At 44.7% G+C, this 19,448-nt stretch overlaps 1 non-coding gene across 1 annotated transcript; it reads right to left on the reverse strand.

The window, feature by feature from the left end:
• Nucleotides 1-3,363: 3,363 nt before the first annotated feature.
• Nucleotides 3,364-3,471, reverse strand: LOC132537254 (U6 spliceosomal RNA). The gene has a single exon (XR_009548715.1). It is a non-coding gene; the product is annotated as a U6 spliceosomal RNA (small nuclear RNA).
• Between the last annotated feature and the right edge of the window lie 15,977 nt (nucleotides 3,472-19,448).

A 19,448-nucleotide genomic window follows, 5' to 3' on the forward strand; every position in this document is an offset into this window, starting at 1 on the left:
CTACACCTACAAGAGGGACACTTCCCAAGCAGTGAACCAGGTCTTTCTTCCTTTTTCTCTCCATCTTTCTCAATTTCTGTTTCCTATTCAATCAAATAGAAAGAAAAGTAAATCTAACAAAACAAAACAATGTGTCTAAATGGTCCTGCTAAATTATTGCTAGCCAATTAAATTTTTATACTTATTTATTTTCCCTTTTATTGCCCTTGTTTTTGACTGTTGGTCTAGTTATTATTGTTGTCACAATTGATGTCGGCTTTGTTATATAGGACAGAGAGAAACGGAGAAAGGAGGGGAAGACAGAGAAAGAGAGAGAAAGATCGACACCTGCAGACCTGCTTCACCGCCTATGAAGCAACCCCCTGCAGGTGGGGATCCAGGGGCTTCAACCAGGAACCTTACACTGGTCCTTGTGCTTTGCGCCATGTGCGCTTAACCCGTTGTGCTACCACCAGGCCCTGAAATTTGATTCCTTAATAAATCAAAGATACAGTAAGCACATTCAGTAATATTACCTTAATATTTTGGACTTCATATACTACCCTGTGGTCAGTGACACTATTCTGGGTGATATTGTATGTCTGAATTCTTTCTGACTGGGTTCTTGTTCCAACCTGTGCAGACATAGAAAGGAATTCACATTTTAACATAATTACTATCTTTACTACAATGGAAAAGGCACCCGCAAATTCTTTTCTAAGAATTTCTATTTCTGAAGGTCAGGCACATACATTGACAAAGAGCAAGAATGGAAGGAATTTAATTGTTTAAGACTCTTGTTATGACAGGTTTATTTATGGAGTAAGAGTGTTTCTTTTTATTTTTTTTTCTTCCTACACTACAAATCCACTGCTCCTACAGGCCATCACCCCCCCACACCTTTTGTTGTTCTTTTTATCATTGTTGCTGGATAGGACAGAGAAATTGAGGGTGGGGGGAAGACAAGGAGTGGGAGAGAATGACAGACACCTGCAGACCTGCTTCACCACTTGTGAAGTGACATCCCTGCAGGTCGGGAGCTCAAAATGGGATCCCAACCCCTATCCTTGAGCTTTGTGCCATGTGCGCTTAGCCAGCTCGCTGCACTACCACCCAGCCCCCAATAGTCCTTCTTCAGTAGTTCCAATTCCAATCAAAGCCAAATTATCAGTGGTCTGGGAGAAGGAGGCAGAGTGGATAAAGTACAGGATTCTCAGGCATGAGGTCCCAAGTTCAATCCCCAGTGCCACATATACCAGAGTAACGTGCTGATCCTCCCTGCTCCTCTCTCTCTCATTAATGAATAAATAAGATCTTTAGGACAAAACAAAACTATCTCTGAAGATGGGTAGGTTGCACCATGGAAGAAATTAGAGCTTCTAAATTTTAGGTCCTGAGTCCAATCCCAATCACTGCATATGCTAGAGTGCTGCTTCTGTGCCCCTCAACCCCCTTCTGTAATTCATGAAATTCAAATAATTTAAAAACTCTATTTTACCCTCATCAGTCCGTTCTCCAGAAAGTTTACTAATGTGTTAACTCAAATTTCTTCCTCAAGTTATTTCTATTCAGGATTTGTATCATAACTGTCTAAAGAGAAAATTGGTTTAAAGGTCATTTTTATGAAATTTTTTATGGAAATTAAGATACTTTCAAGTTTTAAAATAAAACATATTATTACAAAATTTTATTACAACTCCTTGTGGGTTCAGAAATAAATAGCTCTGCCAAAACCATACTGCAAAGTGCAAGGACCAGCGGAAGGAACCTGGTTCTGGCCCCAGCTCCCCACCTGCATGAAAGTCACTTCACAAGCAGTGAAGCAGGTCTTCAGGTATCTGTCTTTCTCTCCCCCTCTCTGTCTTCCCCTGCTATCTCCGTTTCTCTCTGTCCTATCCAACAACAACAACATCAATAACTACAACAATGTTAAACAAGGGCAACTAAAAAGGAAAAATAAATTAATTCATTTAAAAACACCATACTGTAATATTTTCTGAGAGAATCTAAGGTCGAGGGTCAGGAAAGGGTTTTTCCCCCACTTCATTTTTCTCTATTTCCTAGATTTTGAATTACATATGTATGTAGTTTTATTCAAATGTATAAGTTCTACTAAAGTGTATGTATCATTTAAATAAGCAAAGTATACTCTTGTTCTCTTCAGATTGTATAAATCTTTTGCCTCTTAAGTAAGCAAAGTATCATAATATTTTAAATTATAAAAAAATAAAGGCTGCCACTGTCTGGGAGGTTGTGCAGTGGATAAAGCTTTGGGGTTCTTATGTGTGAGGTCTCAAGATTGATCTCTGGCATCAGATGTGTCAGAGTGATGCTGCGGTTCTCCTTCTTCCTCTCCCCTAATTCTCTCACTAATAAATAAATCTTTAAAAACTAAAGTAAAACCTGAATGTGGTTGAAAGAGAATTTTGGGGTTGGAAGCGCAAAATAGCCATGTTTTTGAGTTATTTGCAGTAAACCTTGTAGCATTTTTGGAAAAGTGGGCTGCATAACAGTAAGCATTATAATAACTGTCACAAGTCACTTTGATTTAGATATCTTAGTTTTCCCTACTTTTGGTCGTTCCACTTTCCCTACCCTTGTTTTAGCCTGCAGTAGTGTAACTGACAGCGCAAATAATATATTTATCCCTTGCCTGTGATGGTCTCAGATTGTAGAGGAGCATCAGTAGGTAGACTTGAAGCTATGAATTCACATTTCCAAACCACTACTTCTTAGCAAACCCCTTCTGGCACAGACACAGAGAGCCTAAACATTCAAGTTATTTCTGATCCTCCACACTCTAAGTGCACACCACAGGTAGGCAATGGGCGGGACTCCGTGCATAGAGGAGCAGTGCTTTGCATGTCTCTTAAAGGATACAGAATGGAGACTGGCAGGGAGGCTTCTCAGTTGTCCCATGCAGGTGCAAGGTTCTGGGTGGGATTGATCCCCAGGCACAATATTTGAGAAAAAATTTTAAAATGACTTTGTACTGCTTAAAAGATTAACAGTTAAGAGAACAATATTACCATGATTTTATTCAAAAAAGCCAATCTGCAGCCCTGGAGGCTGGTACAGTGGTTGGAGTTTTGGACTCAAGCATGAGGTCCTGAATTCTACCTCCAGCATCACATGTTCCAGACTGATGCTATAGTGTTTTTCCTCTCTCTCTCTCTCTCTCCTCCCTTTCTCCCTCACTGATTAATAAATCTTTTAAAAGAGCTTCAGCATATGTAGAACCAGAGTTCAGACAGACCTGGGATCCCACACATACAAATCTAGATCTCTTGCCACTGAACCACCTCCCAGGTTGCATTAACTGGCTCTTAAAAAGATTATAATTATTTATATGTGTGTACATATATTTTATTATCTTTTTTTTGAAAAAATATGGTATGCCTCATGAATCTGTGTGTAATCCTTGAGCAGGGGCCATGCTAATCTTCTCTGTTATCATGCCAGTTTTAGTATATGTACTACCGAAGCTAGGACTATATTATAATCTTATTTAAAAAGTGTTAAGAGATGGAGACAGTTGGAGTCAGGCAATGGCACAGTGGGTTAAGCACACATGGCGCAAAGCTCATGGACCAGAGGAAAGATCGCGGTTCTAGCCCCTGGCTCCCCACCTGCCCGGGAGTCCCTTCACAGGTGGTGAAGCAGGTCTGCAGGTGTCTGTCTTTTTCTCCCCCTCTGTCTTCCCCTCTTCTCTCCATTTCTCTCTGTCCTATCCAACAACAACATTAATCACCACACAATGTTAAGCAACAAGGGCAACAAAAAGGAAAAATAAATAAAAATAAAAAAAGAGTGGAAAAGAATAGACAAGAAAAAAAGAAAGGGAGACAATGAGACCTTGGTGACAACAACAACAAAAATAAAATAACCTATTTATACTTTAGAATTGCAGAATGGCTAGGGCAATGGATCTGTACGAATTAAGTCCTGAATTCAATCCCCAGATTTGCATGTGCCATAGTCATGCTCTGCTTCTCTTTTTTTGTATTAATAAGTAACATTTTTCCTTTTTTTAATTTCCTTTAAAAAAAAAAAAAAAACCACGGTTCCTGCCCGGTTCCTACCCAGCTCCAAGATCGGCTCTTGCCTGGCTCTGTGGGGCTCCTAGTGCAGCTCCCACCTGCCAGCACCCTGGCTGCCCCACTGTGTGCGCAGGCAGACTGCAGTCTCCCCAGGACTGTCCCCACAGACACAAGAACCCCAGGCAACCACTGCCCACCCCCCACCACACATGGAGCCTTGCCAAGCCCAGGCCACCTGCATGAGGGGGGTTGGGTGTGGGCGTTCACTGTGGCCTCCCAGGACCAGCAGGTTGCAAAGTGCCAGACCCTCAGCCCAGACCCAGTCCACAGCCCGGGCCCAGGGCTCAACAAGGGTTGGAGGCAGCTGGCCTGGGGCACCCCTCTGAAATGCATGTCTCTTCCGAGAGAGACAGAGTCAGAGAAAACACTCCAGTTCTAGAAGTGTGAGGAGAGCCCCAACCTGGACCTGCACCCTGTGCCCAGCCTCCTTCACCCTAGTCTGGGAGCTTGGCTCCCCATGTTGCCCCAGACCAAACTCGAAGTTCAGGATTCCTAACAGTCATTCCCCGAGGACCTCATAGTGGGCCACAGAGAGAGCAAGGACAATGGGCGCACATTTCGGGTGGGCGGGTGTGCGGAAAGTTCTCTAGGACTGGTCGCTCCCGAAGCCAGGTCGGTGGGTTCAGGGGTCCCCTCCTGCCCAGGCGATTGGGGTGGGCAGGAGGCGCACTGCCCGGACTCCAGCTGAGCTGGCGGGTCCTCACCCTCAGGGCGCTTGGAGCCACCAGCACTGACACACTAGGTGAGGCCCAGGGACCAAGGACCCCTCTCCCAGCAGGAAGGAAAGGGAAGGCCCACCTCACAGACTCTCCTGCAGGGTCCCTGCACTCATGGAAGCTGAAAGCAGCTCAATCTGAGGGCATGCAGGCACCCTTCCAGGGTGTCCCTGCCAGGAGTGTGGGGTCTGGGGGCTCGTGGACACCTCCCCTGGGTTCCCCCCTGCCGGGGGTGCGCATGGCCTTGATCCAGGGGAGCGCCCCGCTCAAGGCCACTGGGTCCTGCAGGTTTCTGGGTGTGTGCAGCCACCTCTAAGGGGTGCGCCTGGCCCAGAGTACTGGTTCCTTGGGCGCTGGCCCCTCTTCGGCTGTACCCCGACTTTGCCCCTCCCCCCACCCAGCACCTTCCCAGGCGGGCACAAAACCCAACCTTCAAGGGCACAGGAACCAGGGGCCACTTACTTGGAATTGGAGGAATCTCACTAGATGGGCTCCAGCACTATGGACCTGGCTGCTGGCTGCTGGCTGCTGTCTGGCATAGTACCTTGGGGAGTCCCCAGCAGTACTTCCACATGGGGGGCCTCCGCACAGTTCTGGCTGGGCGCTCAGGGCACAGGGCCCAGGCCCCAGCGCTGGAGCCTATGGGTGCGACCCAATTACCAAATAATGTGATGGTAACATTAACTATTGATTGTCTTTTTGAACCCTAAGACAGCAGGAACCTCACATCTCCACTATAGAACCTCTACTTCCCCCAGTCCTGGAACCCTTGGATAGGACCCACTTTCCTGTATGCCTCTCCCAATCCATATCAAATAATATTGCATCTGCCGATCACATCCTAATCAACACAACGATTGCCACCTCAACATGCTTCACTTCAGACTGTGTCCAGAGACTTCATGTGTGGAATGACAACCCTTCAGCTTCATTACTCGGGTGAGACATTTCCTTTCATAGTATACTCTAATTCCATCTCAGGTGGTTCACTTTCTAACAAAGTCCCATAACCTAGATATACACCAGATTCTGTGAGAGAGAGCATATGTTCACACGTATCCATAAACTACTGCAAAAATATATACCTGAAAGCAGAAGTACACTAGAGTTTGCAGTGAGTATCCCCCTAACACTTCCTCTCCACTACTCCAAGCTTTGGGTCCATGATTGCTTAACAATTTGTTTGGCTTTGTATGTTAACTCTCTTTTCAGTCACCAGGTTCCAGATGTCATCATCATGTCAGCCAGGCTTCCCTGGACTGAAGACCCCACCAATGTGTCCTGAAGCTCCGCTTCCCCAGAGACCCACCCTACTAGGGAAAGAGAGAGGCAGACTGGGAATATAGACTGACCAGTCAATGTCCATGTTCAGTGGGGAAGCAATTACAGAAGCCAGACTTTCTACCTTCTGCAACCCACAATGACCCTGGGTCCATGCTCCCAGAGGGATAGAGAATGGGAAAGCTATCAGGGGAGGGGCTGGGATATGGAGATTGGGTGGTGGGAATTGTGTGGAGTTGTACCTCTCCTACCCTACGGTTTTGTTAATTATTCCTTTCTTAAATAAAAAAGGAAAAAAAAGTGAAAGACTTGTATACTGAAAATTATGAGTCACTACTCAAGGAAATTGCAAAAGACACAAAGAAGTGGAAAGATATTCCATGCTCATGGGTTGAAAGAATTAACACCATTAAAATGAATATACTACCCACAGCCATATACAATCTTAATGCTATTCCTATCAAGATCCCAAACACATTTTTAGGAGAATAGAACAAATGCTACAAATGTTTATCTGGAGCCAGAAAAGACCTAGAATTGCCAAAACAATCTTGAGAAGAAAGAACAGAACCGGAGGCATCACACTCCCTGATCTCAAATTGTATTATAGGGCCCTTGTCATAAAAACTGCTAGGTACTGGAACATGAATAGACACACTGACCAGTGTCTCAATAGAATTGAGAGGCCAGAAGTAAGCCCCCACACCTATGGACAATTAATCTTTGACAAAAGTGCCCAGACTATTAAATGGGGAAAGCAAAGTCTCTTCAACAAATGGTGTTGGAAAAAATGGGTTGAAACATGCAGAAGAATGAAACTGAATCACTATATTTCACCAAATACAAAAGTGAATTCCAAGTGGATCAAGGACTTGGATGTTAGACCAGAAACTATCAGATACTTAGAGGAAAATATTGGCAGAACCCCTTTCTACATAAATTTTAAAGACACCTTCAATGAAATGAATCCAATTAAAAATAAGACTAAGTCAAGTATAAACTTATGGGACTACATCAAATTAAAAAGATTCTGCACAGGTAAAGAAACTACTACCCAAACCAAGAGACCCCTGACAGAATGGGAGAAGATCTTTACATGCCATACCTCAGACAAGAGGCTAATAACCAAAATATGTAAAGAACTTGCAAATCTCAACAAGAAAAAAATAACCCCTTCCAAAAATGGGGGGAGGACATGGACAGATTATTCACCACAGAAGAGATCCAAAAGGTCTAGAAACACATGGAAAAAAATGTTCCAAGTCTCTGACTGTCAGAGAAATGCAAGTAAAGACAACAATGAGATACCACTTCACTCCTCTAAGAATGTCATACATCTGAAAAGGCAACAGCAGCAAATGCTGGAGAGACTGTGGGGTCAAAGGAACCCTCCTACACTGCTGGTGGGAATGTCAATTGGTCCAGCTATGGAGAACAGTCTGGAGAACTCTCAGAAGGCTAGAAATGGACCTACCCTATGATCCTATAATTCCTCTCATGGGGATATATCCTAAGGAACCCAATACACCCATCCAAAAAGCTCTGTGTACACATATGTTGGCAGCACAACTTGTAATAGCCAAAACCTGGAAGCAACCCAGGTGTCCAACAACAGATGAGTGGCTGAGAAATTAATGATATATATATATATATATATATATATATATATATATATATATCAGTTATAAAAAATGGTGACTTTACCATTTTCAGCCAATCTTGCAATCTTGGATTGACCTTGAAAAAATTCATGTTAAGTGAAATAAGTCAGAAACAAAAGGATGAATATGGGATGATCTCACTGTCAGGCAGAAGTTGAAAAGCAAGATCAGAAAGGAAAACACAGGTAGCACCAGAACTGGGATTGGCATATTGCACCAAAATAAAAGACTCTGGGTTGGGTGGGTGGAGAGAATCCAAGAAGGATGACAGAGGACCTAGTGGGGGTTGTATTGTTATATGGAACACTGGGAAATGTTATGCATGTACAAACTATTGTATTTACTACTGAATGTAGAACATTAATTCCCCAATAAAGAAATTAAAAAAAAACACTTATGCATGCCCCATCCTCCCTCTGTACAAGGAGGGTGTCCTGGGGAGTCATTCCAGGCTGGTCCCTGTCGTTAGCAAGAAAGATGCTGCTAATCAAATCCAACAGGGACCCAAAAGAAAGGAGAAAAGATGAGCTGTTAGTCTGTTTTTCCCCCAAGTCAGTATTTGTTGCTACTATGTTTAATATCCTGTGCTACTTTTCAAAGTGGATGAACATTCTTATGAAGTCAAGTCTAAATCTCAGGAAAGTAAGGAGTTTTAGTTCAGGCAAGTGAGGGAGCCCTGGAAAGTATGACATGGTCTGTGAGGCTGGAACTCCAGATCTGCAACTTCTCTCAACTTCTGACCGAGAACCCATGGCCCAGGACTCTGGGGAAGGAGGGAAGGAAACTTGATTTGAGAATCATACAAAGGGGAAACCTGGGCCTATTGATTCACTCAACAACAGTGTGTGTGTGTGGGTGCAGGATTAAGGGTGATGGTTTATGGTCTAGTTGTTCTCACATGGGTAAAATTTCCCATCTCACCATGATAAGTGTCTGCAGTTTATGGAATTTCAATTCACCTTTGAAAATAGCTGTTGTCTCCAATCACAAGTTGTAAGGAAGGGAAAATAAAGAGTGCTGACCACAAGTCCCTCAGAAATCCATAATGGAGTATGGTACATATGTGAAGGAGGGACCAACACCTGCCTGATTGGCAGGTGGCTCTAAACCAGAACTCACCACCATGGGGCAGGGCAGGAGAGAGGGCCACACTGCTGTACAGATATCTGCATTATTTCATTACACTTGTACTGGCAAAAATACCTCTCCAGACAGGAATGCCACTCTTGCTTTTGCTGAACATACCTGCAGTGCAAGATCAACTCCACACAATACTGATGTCCATATTTTCTTTCTTTGTCTGCTGGCCCTCTCGTGCATGATTACACTGTCCCAGATGACCCATGCTTTCTTTTGTTTTTCCCTTTAAATGTTCAGAAGAGAAAGAGAGAGAAAAACAAAGACTTCATGCTTGAGCAATTGGCTTTACAAACAACCAGATAAAAATGTTTTAGATGTAAAAGTCATGACCACATGGAAAACCAAGATGGAGGTCTTACGAGAAAGTGACCACGAAGCTTTTCCTGGGCCAACCTACAATGAGTGACCTCCGGTCTCTGCTGGTGGCTCTCCTGGACCTCTCCAGGTAGGCAGACACCCACAGGCTACACAGGGGCACCGAGTGCTTGATCGTGAAGTTGCTTTCAAACCTGGAGAGACAGCAAGAAGACCTCAGTCACTCTGCCCTGTACTCCCAGCCGAGCCCATGAAGACCTGCTCCTGCAGCTCTGTCCTCATCTGGCAGCTCAGCAAGAGTGGGGAGAAGGGCCTGAGCACTGTGTGTGATGACTGATCCTGGAGACATCTCACCAAAGGCAGGAAGCAGCCAGCCCTCAGAGCTGAGGCTCCAGTGTGGCCGCACTCTGTACTTCAGTGTTTATAAATGCCACTCAGTGAACAATGAGTATCCTTTCCTGTTGCTGAAATTCTGACACTTATATTTTTTTACATTTAATTGTATATACTATATAAATAAAACTCATAAATTAATAGAAGTGATGCACTTTTTACTTCAGACCTGCTAGTTTATTTTAGGCCTTCATACAAAAGAACACAATTGGAAAAAAAATTCAATTCCTTTTCATAAAGGAAAGAAAAAAGATTATTTCCAGTTTTTTTCAAGTATTGATTTAGGATGAGAGGAATAGATCACCAGGTAGCCTAATTTAAAAATCCATTTGGTGACTGATGAGAGAGACAGAGAGAGAGAATAATACATGACACAAGCATATGCAGTGCCACAGACCAGACCTGATATTTATGCTGGCCAGTTGTTTCTACCCAGTGCCAGAAACTTCTCCAGTCACAGTCACTCTCCTTCTCTCTCCCCTCCTGGTATGTACATTTTTTTTTTTTGCACTGCTGGGGCCTTGCACATGCATAACGTAACCACTACAGCCAACCAGCCCAGGAGGTGGCACCAGGAGGCAGCATTCAGTGCTGCTTTGGCCCACATGGCCTGCACTGTCCCCACCCCCAGGTCATACGTGGAGATGGAGCATCTACATACTTTGAGCTAGAGATGAGCAAGACGTGTGAGTATAGGTGCAGCTGTGGCGCCTGCCTCCTGTGACCCCTTTTGACCATGGCTGTGGTGGCCAGCAGCAGCCTGCCACAGGGCCCCTCCCAAGCATACTCTCCTTCAGAAGTGGCTGAGTCCTCAGAAGACCCCCTGGAACACATCAACCACAGCCAGTAAGGGCTCAAATAGACAGCAGGTTTGTATGCTTGACATCCTCAGTGACACGACAGGCTAGTCATTTATTTTAATCTGCCAAACAGAAACCCAGACTTCCAGTCAGGAGTCCCTGGGTTATAGAGAGCCCCTGTGAGAGATGAGGTCGCTCAGGGACTGATGGAGAAGGGAGCAGTTTGAAGTCAGGACACTGGGCCTCGCCATCTTAGACGGGAGGGCAAGAGGAAGCAGCTAGGCCACTCAGAGCTGCGAGGAAGAAAACAAGCAAATAGACAAAGGGAGAGAGAAATAAAAAATCTCCAACACAATAAGAAGGTTCTCTGGGAACTAGCAGAGGTTACATTAAATGGCATGTAGAGCTGTGGAGAGGTGAGGGCAATGTGGCTGCAGGTGAGTCTAAAAATTTAGGTAACAGGAATCTGGAAAACTGACTCCAATCTTGTCTAAAGCAATTATTACACTTTGGGGAAAAATTATCAGAATCAGCAAATAACACTAAAAGATCCACATATCTCTAACTGCAAGGAAGTGGCTAGATAATACTGAACTATGGGTGGACTTCAATAGGACTGTCCAGTCTTAACAGCTATGACAACTCAATTCAATAGAACATGAAAGTTCTTGACAAACACGGCAGATTATTTTACTCATTTCATTATTTATACAGAAAACCCTCCCCTGGACCCTGAGAAGTGTCTGCCTAAGAAGGTCTAACCTGCTTTCTCATATTCCGCAGGACTGAGTGCCAGGAACAGGACTCTCTCTTCATGAAACCAGAGCTGAAGACCAGCAGAGTCTGTTCCCATGTTTCAGAGGGAATGAAGCAGAGCACTTCCCATCACTGCCCTGCTCCTCTGACAACCACACCCAGCACAGGGAGAGCCTACCTCAAGCAGGAGAGCCAGCCAAGACACCCTGAAAGCCTTGAGGACTTTTGGGTAGAAGCAGACATCCTTCACTCTTACTCCTTGACTTTGAAGTAAAGTAAGAGTACAATACCCCAAGTACTGCCAACTTCGTCCTCAAGTCTGAAGATTCTGCAGTAGCCTTGGCCACTGGAGCTGTGATGTCACAGTCTAAGGCTCTTGACATCACTGACACACTGCAGAACAGCCTCCTGGGACCAGCAGTGCCCCCAGCTATTGATCTTTAAAAACCAGTATTTCGCTTGTGAGATGATGGCAGCCTCACATGCAGGTATAAGAAAGGACTTTTAGTTCTACTGACCCAGTGGTAGTACTTGCCTAGATTATAGTATCATGGTCAGGATGTTCACAAGGACAGAGTCAGACATATATATTTATCTGCTCATGATACCTTTAAACTCACCTAAGCTTTTTTTTCCACCTCTATCACTACTTTCAAATTTCAAAAATGTTTTACTGAATTCCTCCTTCATCTCTTTTTTAAGGGGGGATTAATGGCTTACAATAAATGAAGTTGTTAGTACCTGTATAACATTCCTAATTTTTCTGTATCCTTCTGTCTCTGTCTTCCTCTTTCCTCCTTTCTTCTTTTTCCCCTCATTTAGGAATACAGTTTCTCACTGCTCCCATTACCAAACATCTGTGTCCCCACCTCACCCCCTGGTAACCACTATAGTTCTCCCACATTCTCAGATAAAGCTGAACATCTTTTTTTTTTCACATTTGTGTGTTTAATTCTCTACATTCTGAATGTGAGTGAAACCATTCTGAAGCTGTCCCTTACCTCCTTACTCATCCACTAAGTATAATCCATTTTATCCCAATGGACACAATATCATCTTTTTTATTTTCCAAGTGATATTTCATTGAGTATATGTCCCATAACTTTTTTATCCAGTGATCTGTCATAGGGCATTTGGGCTATTTCTAAATGGGGGCTATATAGTTCCTAAACTGGAGAACTGTGGGCTGTGGTTTTCCTAGTTGTTAAGGAAGCTTGATGGACACCTGTCTTTTATTTACCACTAGACACACAACCACCTCAACATTCTGCCTCTGTCAAGCATCATTAACAGTTTTGGATGAGACCTTGGTTTGCAAGACTGTATGTTTCAGACATGTCCATGCAGCTTCCAGGGGAAGTTTCCAACACTGTCCAGGTTCTGGACCCCAAGGTGCTAATGACTGTCCACCACAAGTGGCTACTAGTGAATTCTTATCTGCACCTACAGATTGGCCTACCTATTTAAGTTATTTTCCTGAAGAAATGAAATAGTGTCCTATAGTGAGAACAAAAAAAAAAGGCCCAATTCTCATGCAACCAACTTTTGAATGGGGAAGACAGAAATTCAACAGAAGAGACCACCAATCACAGTGTGATTCTAGACTCCTGGAAATATCACCCAGAAAAAAACAAAGAGGGAAGTGAGGGAGTAAAGGTGGAACATGAAACCTGACTGACACTGTGGAGAGGAAAAACAAGGAAGGCTCCTTGGAAGAGCTCATTAGAAAGGAGACTTATTTGAATTTAATTTCTTTTTTTTTTTCAGAGCTCTGCTCAGATCTGGCTTATGGTGGTAGGAAGGTTTGAACCTGGGACCCTGGAGCCTCTGACATAAATGCCATTTGCAAAACCATTATGCTCTCTCCCTGGCTCTTGATTTATTTTAATCACTGCAGGGAATAATCCTGGCCCTGCCATCTGTACAGTGCTACTGAGTGGCCCTAATGCCCAACTGTATAATATTTAAAATAAATTTTCAGAGAGAGAGAGAGAGAGTGCAGTTGGAGAAAGAGAGACAGAGTCATCACAGCACCTGTCACCACCCATGAAGGGACTGAGGCCATGTATGGTGCTGATGTTCCAATGCAGGGACTCAAACATGGGAGGCATGCACTCTAACAGATGAGCTATCTCCAGTCACCAAAATGTAGTAAACACACTTTGAATTCATCTAAAATGCCACTGTGAATAACTGCAGGAGCAATATAAACTTGGGGGAGGGTTTACAATTCTCTCTGGCATTTTTAGCTAAAATTAGTATAAGACCTGTTCCCAGACATCAACATTGCTAAAATATTTTATTTATTTATTCCCTTTTGTTGCCCTTGTTTTGTTTGTTTCTTTGTTTCAGCTATTATTGTTGTTCTTACTGATGTGGTCGTTGTTGGATAGGACAAGAGAAATGGAGAGAGGAGGGGAAGACAGAGAGTGGGAGAGAAACAGAAACCTGCAGACGGGCTTCACTGCTTGTGAAGGGACTCCACTGCAAGAGGGGAGTCGGGTTTGAACCGGGATCCCTACTCTGGTCCTTGTGCTTTGCACCACCAGCACATGACCACCAGTGCTACACATGGGTTCAAGCCAGCCAGCCTGGGGCACTTCTCTGAAATGCATGTCTCTTCCGAGGGAAACAGAGGCAGAGAAAACACTCCAGTTCTAGAAATGCCAGGAGACCCCCAACCTGGACCCACACCCCGTGCTCCAGCCTTCACCCTAGTCTGGGAGCTTGGCGCTCCAGCCTTCACCCTAGTCTGGGGGCTTGGCTCGCCATGTTGCCCCAGGCCAAACTCAAAGTTCAGGATTCCAAACCACCTTCCAAGAGGACCTCATCGTGGGCCACACAGAGAGGAAGGACAGCTGGCACACATTTCGGGTGGGCGGGCGCCCAGAAAGTTCTCTGGGCTTGGCCACTACTGAAGCCACAGCAGGCTGGTGGGTTCCGGGGTCCCCTCCTGCCCTGGCGGTTGGGGTGGGCAGGAGGCACACTGTCCGGAATCCTCCTGCATGGGCGGGTCCTCACCCTCGGGGCGCTGGGAGCTGCTGGCAAGGACACACTGGGGAAGCCCAGGGACCCAAGGACCCCTCTCCCAGCAGGAAGGAAAGGGAAGGCCAGCTGCCCAGACTCTCTGGCGGGGTCCCTGCGCTCCTGCTCCCAGAAGCCAAAAGCAGCGGGATCTGGGGGCGCCAGCCACCCTTCTAGGGTGTCCCTGCCTGGGGACAGGGTCCAGGGACTCTGGCCCCTCAGTGGCTGCACCCCGACTTCGCCCCTCCCCCCACCCAGCACCTTCCCAGGCAGGGGTAATACCCAAGCCATTGAGGGCACAGGGCCCCTGGGGCCACTTACTTGGAATTGGAGAAATCTCAGTAGATGGGCTCCAGCACGATGGACCTGGCCGAGGCTGTCCAGCACAGCACTGTCCTGAGTCCTCAGCAGTACTTACACGCGGGGGGCCTCCACACAGTCGTGGCCAGGTGCTCAGAGCACGGGGTCGAGCCCCAGCGCTGGGACCTATGGGTGCGACGCAATGCAATGCAGCATGGGGACGAGGAGGCATTAGGGCGCAGGCCGCTGGGCTCCATGGCGCTGCACTGGACGCAGCTGGGACAAAGGGAAGAAGAGAAGAAGGGAAGACCAGGAGAGAAAGACACTTGCAGACCTGCTTCACTGACTGTGAAGCCAGACCCCTGCAGGTGGGGAGCTGGGGGCTGGAACCAGGATCCTTATGCTGTGCCACTTGCGCTAAACCTGCTGCACTACCTCCGAACTCCCTTTTTAAAATTTTTTATTTATAAAAAGGAAACACTGAGTAAAGCACAGGGGTACAACTCCACACAATTCCCACCACCAGACTCTGTATCCCATCCCCTCCCCTGATACCTTTTTTATACTTTAACCCTGGGAGTATGACCCAAGGTCATTGTGGGATGCAGAAGATGGAAGGTCTGGCCTCTGCAATTGCTTCCTCGCTGAACATGACCGTTGACTGGTTGATCCATACTCCCAGCTTGTCTCTCTCTTTCCCTAGTGGGAAAGGGCTCTTGGGAGGCAGAGCTCCAGGACACACTGGTGGGGTTGTCTGTCCTGGGAAGTCTGGTCAGCATCATGCTAGCATCTGGAACCTGGTGGTTGAAAAGAGTTAACACTCAAAGCCAAACAAATCATTGACCAATCATGGACCTAAGCTGGAATAGTGCAGATGATGAGCTGAGTGGATTCTTAAGAAATTCTTTAATAATTTTAAAATAGACACAGGTGGTGGTGATCTCAGTTGAGCATGCACATAACCATGACTAAGGAACCAGGTTCAAGGCCCCAGTGCCTACCTGCTAGGGGGTGGGGGAAAGCTTGACAAGCAAGCTTTCTCTCTCTCTCTCTCCATTATCTCCTTTCCTTGTATGAACTGACTTGTTCTATCAAATCAAAATATAATTTTAAATATAAATTCCTTAAAATTAAAGGAAGTCAGGCAGCAGCACAGTGGGTTAAGTACACTGGCTCTCAAACTGCAGGGGGTTTGCTTCACAGGCAGTGAAGCAGGTCTGCAGGTGTCTATCTTTCTCTCCCCCTCTCTGTCTTCCCCTCCTCTCTCCATTTCTCGCTGTCCTATCCAACTACAAGGACATCAATAACAACAACTACAACAATATAACAAGGACAACAAAAGGGAAAATATTTTAAAAATTAAAAATAATAATTTAAAAATATTTTATTATCTTTATTTATTGAATAGTAACAGCAGAAATCAAAAGGGAAAGGGGAAGTAGAGAGGGAGAAGAGAGAGAGAGAGAGAGAGAGAGACCTGCAGCACTGCTTCACCATTCACAAAGCTTTTCCTCTGCAGGTGTGGTGGGGACTCAAATCCAAAATAAATTTTAAGAATCTAACTCAACTCATTTTGTGTTGATGGTGTTAGGGTTTAGAGACAGACTTAAGTTTGAATAGAATCTAGAGACAGGATGTAAAGTTCAAAATCTCAGAGCCAGAAAAAGAAATAGGGCTTTGCCCAGACCCACCCCTGCTACCTGCACGATGAGACTGCCTGAGAGGAGGACAAAGCAGTAGGAATATACTATCCCTTTGGAATATAATATCCCACTGGAATATATAACCCTTTGGAATAGAACTAAAATAGGCCTACTAGCTATCTTCAAAACAGAGACCTCAAATCTTCATCTGCAATATTCCAGCCTTTAGGTTCATGATTGGTCAACAATTTGGCTCTATATGTTAACTCTTCTTTCAGCCATCAGGTTTCAGATGCTACCAAGATGCCTACTGGACTTCCCTGGACAGACGACTCCACCAATGTGTCCTGGAGCCCACTTCCCCAGAGCTCTGCCCCACTAGAGAAAGAGAAAGACAGGCTGAGAGTATGATTCCACCTGTAAACACCTATATTCAGCATGTAAGCAGTTACGGAATCCAGACCTTCTATATTCTGCACACTATAATGTCCCTGAGTCCATACTCCCAGAGGGATAAAGAATAGGAAAGCTATTGGGAGGGGATGGCATGTGGAGTTCTGGTGGTGGGAACTGTACCCCTCTTATCCTATGGCCTTGTCAATGTTTCCTTTTTATAAATAAGACTTTAAAAGAGAATAGCATATATAGAGAGTTGTATACAAAAAAAAAATCAGTGGGAGCTTCTTTAAAAGACAAAAAAACGGGGGCAGTTGGTGGTGCACCTGGTTAAGTGCGTACATCATAGTGCACAAGGACCTGGGTTCAAGCCCCTGGCCCCAAACAAGCAGAGGGAAAACTTCACAAGTGGTGAAATGTAGCTACATGTGTCTCCATCTCTTTCCCTTTCTATATGCTCCTCCCTTCTCAATTTCTCCATTTCTGTCTAATCAATCAGTCAATCCAGACATAGATAATTAAAAAAAAAAGAGGCATCACATGCAGAGAAACTCCCCTCTCCCTCTGAGCTGAGGGGGGACATTTGCAGAGCTTCTTCTTGCCTAAACAAAGTGCTGGGTGAAGATTTTGCCTCTTATTTTGTATTTCCTCTCACCTATAAAAGAATGCAAATGGGAGGGTGGAGTAGGTGGGGTGCACTGGGTTTAGTGCACATAGTATGAAGTACAAGGACCCATGCAAGTCTTAGCCAAAAATAAATAAATAAATAAATGGCTGCCAGGACCAGTGGATTCATAGTGCTGGCCCTGAAACCTGGCAATAAGCTCAAAAGCAAAAAAAGAAAGACAGGAAAAATAGACAAAGAAAAGCCAAGAGAAAAGGGGGGGGAGATTCAGGCACTGGTATACTTGGTTAAACACATAACAATGCACAGGGACCTGGGTTCAAGCCCCTGATCCTCACTGCAGGAGGAAAGCTTCAAAAGTGACTAAGCAGGGCTGCAGGTGTCTCTATGTCTCTCCATCCCTCTCGCTCCCCCTTCCATCTCGAGTTCTGGCTGTCTTTATCCAATAAATAGATAGTTTAAAAAGAAAAGGAAATTAAAGAAAGGAAAAAATTAAGCTACTGAAAACAAGGCTTTCCAGAAGCAGTTTGTTTCCACTCATGTGCTCCCTAACAGGGGACCTCAAAAAAGAGCTTTCTTATTTCAAATGCCAATTTGATGTAGACTTCTATCATGTAAATTAATTTTCTATTATTATCTTTATTTTTATCACAATCTACTATACCAGGGTTTCAAGGAAAGTTATTTTATGGTAAGCAGGCAGCCAGTCACCACCACACTCTGAATTGTTGTTGTTGTTATTATTGGATAGAGACAGAGAAATTGAGAAGGGAGGGGGAGATAGAGAGGCAGAGAGACAGAGACACCTGCAGACTGCTTCACCACTCACAAAGCTTTCCCCCTGAAGGTGGGGACTGGGAGCTTGAACCGGGTCCCTATGCACTATAATGTGAGCACTCAACCAGGCACTCCACCACCTGGCCACCACGGTCTAAATTTAAGGATAACGAATAATAAGGGTAACATGGCACAGAATAACTGGCTCATCAGATGAGAACCAAAGGCAAGATCCACAAATTATCTTCTTCCTTGTGTGCCCTTTCAAGCTCCCCAGAGTGCTTCATAATTTTTTGTTTGTTTGCTTTTTCTTTCCTACTTTTTATTTAATAGGACAGAGAGAAATGAAGAGAGGAGGGAGAGACAGAGAGGGAGAGAGACAGAGAGGTACCTGCAGACCTGCTTCACTGCTTGTGAAGCTTCCCCCCTGCCAGTGGGGAGCAGGGCCACAGAGCAGGGGCTCAAACCCGGATCCTTGCACATAGTACTATGCACTTCACTGGGTGAACCAGCACCTGACCCCTATTATTAATTTTTGTTTGAAAATCAAAGTTGTATTTATTTCTGGGTATCAAACCATAAGATGACTAATAAACTGACATTTATTTATCGGAACTTTTTTTTTCATATAAATGACTTGAGGTAAAACATTTTCTTTTTTAGTAGATGCACTTCTATATTTATTAGTGAGAGTAAGAAGCAGGTCATCACTCTGGCATACATGGCATCTAGGATCAAGTCTCCTGCCAGCAAGTTCTATGCAGTGCTGCAAGCCACCTCCTACTGTTTCCATAGTTTCTAAACATCACCATAGGTTTATGTTAAAAGAAAAAAGCAGAGAGTCTAGCTGTTACACAGTGGGTTAAACACAGGCAGCGCAAAGCACAAGGAGTGGCATAAGGATCCAAGTTGGAGCCCGTGGTTCCCCACCTGCAGGGGGGTTGCTTCACAGGCAGTGAAGCAGGTTCTGCAGGTGTCTCTCTTTCTCTCCCCGCTCTGTCTTTCCCTCCTCTCTCCATTTCTCTCTGTCCTATCCAACAACAATGACATCAATCATCAATAACAACAAATAAGTATTTAAAAAAGGGCAACAAAGGGGAAAATAATTATAAAAAACCAAACTCATCTATTCTCCAGTCAGATCACCTTTGGAAACTAAAAACTAGGAAGGGTAGATGATAATTTCAGTGTGATAAATAAGTTGTCAATTTAAAATCCTAGGGGTTATATTTTTAATTTTTTAAAATATTTATTTATGTATTCCCTTTTGCTGCCCTTGTTGTTTTGTTGTTGTTACTGATGTCATAGTTGTTGGATAGGACAGAGAGAAAGGGAGAGAGGAGGGGAATACAGAGAGGGGGAGAGAAAGATAGACACCTACAGATCTGCTTCACTGCCTGTGAAGTGACTCCTCTGCAGGTGGGGAGCTGGGGGCACAAACCAGGATCCTTAAGCTGGTCCTTGCATTTTGCTCCGCTTCCGCTTAACTCACTGCGCTACAGCCCGACTCCCCATTCTTAATATTTTTTTTCACAGTTTAAA

This window comes from Erinaceus europaeus, chromosome 2 (assembly GCF_950295315.1).
Source record: "Erinaceus europaeus chromosome 2, mEriEur2.1, whole genome shotgun sequence".
Classification (NCBI taxonomy): Eukaryota; Metazoa; Chordata; class Mammalia; order Eulipotyphla; family Erinaceidae; genus Erinaceus; species Erinaceus europaeus.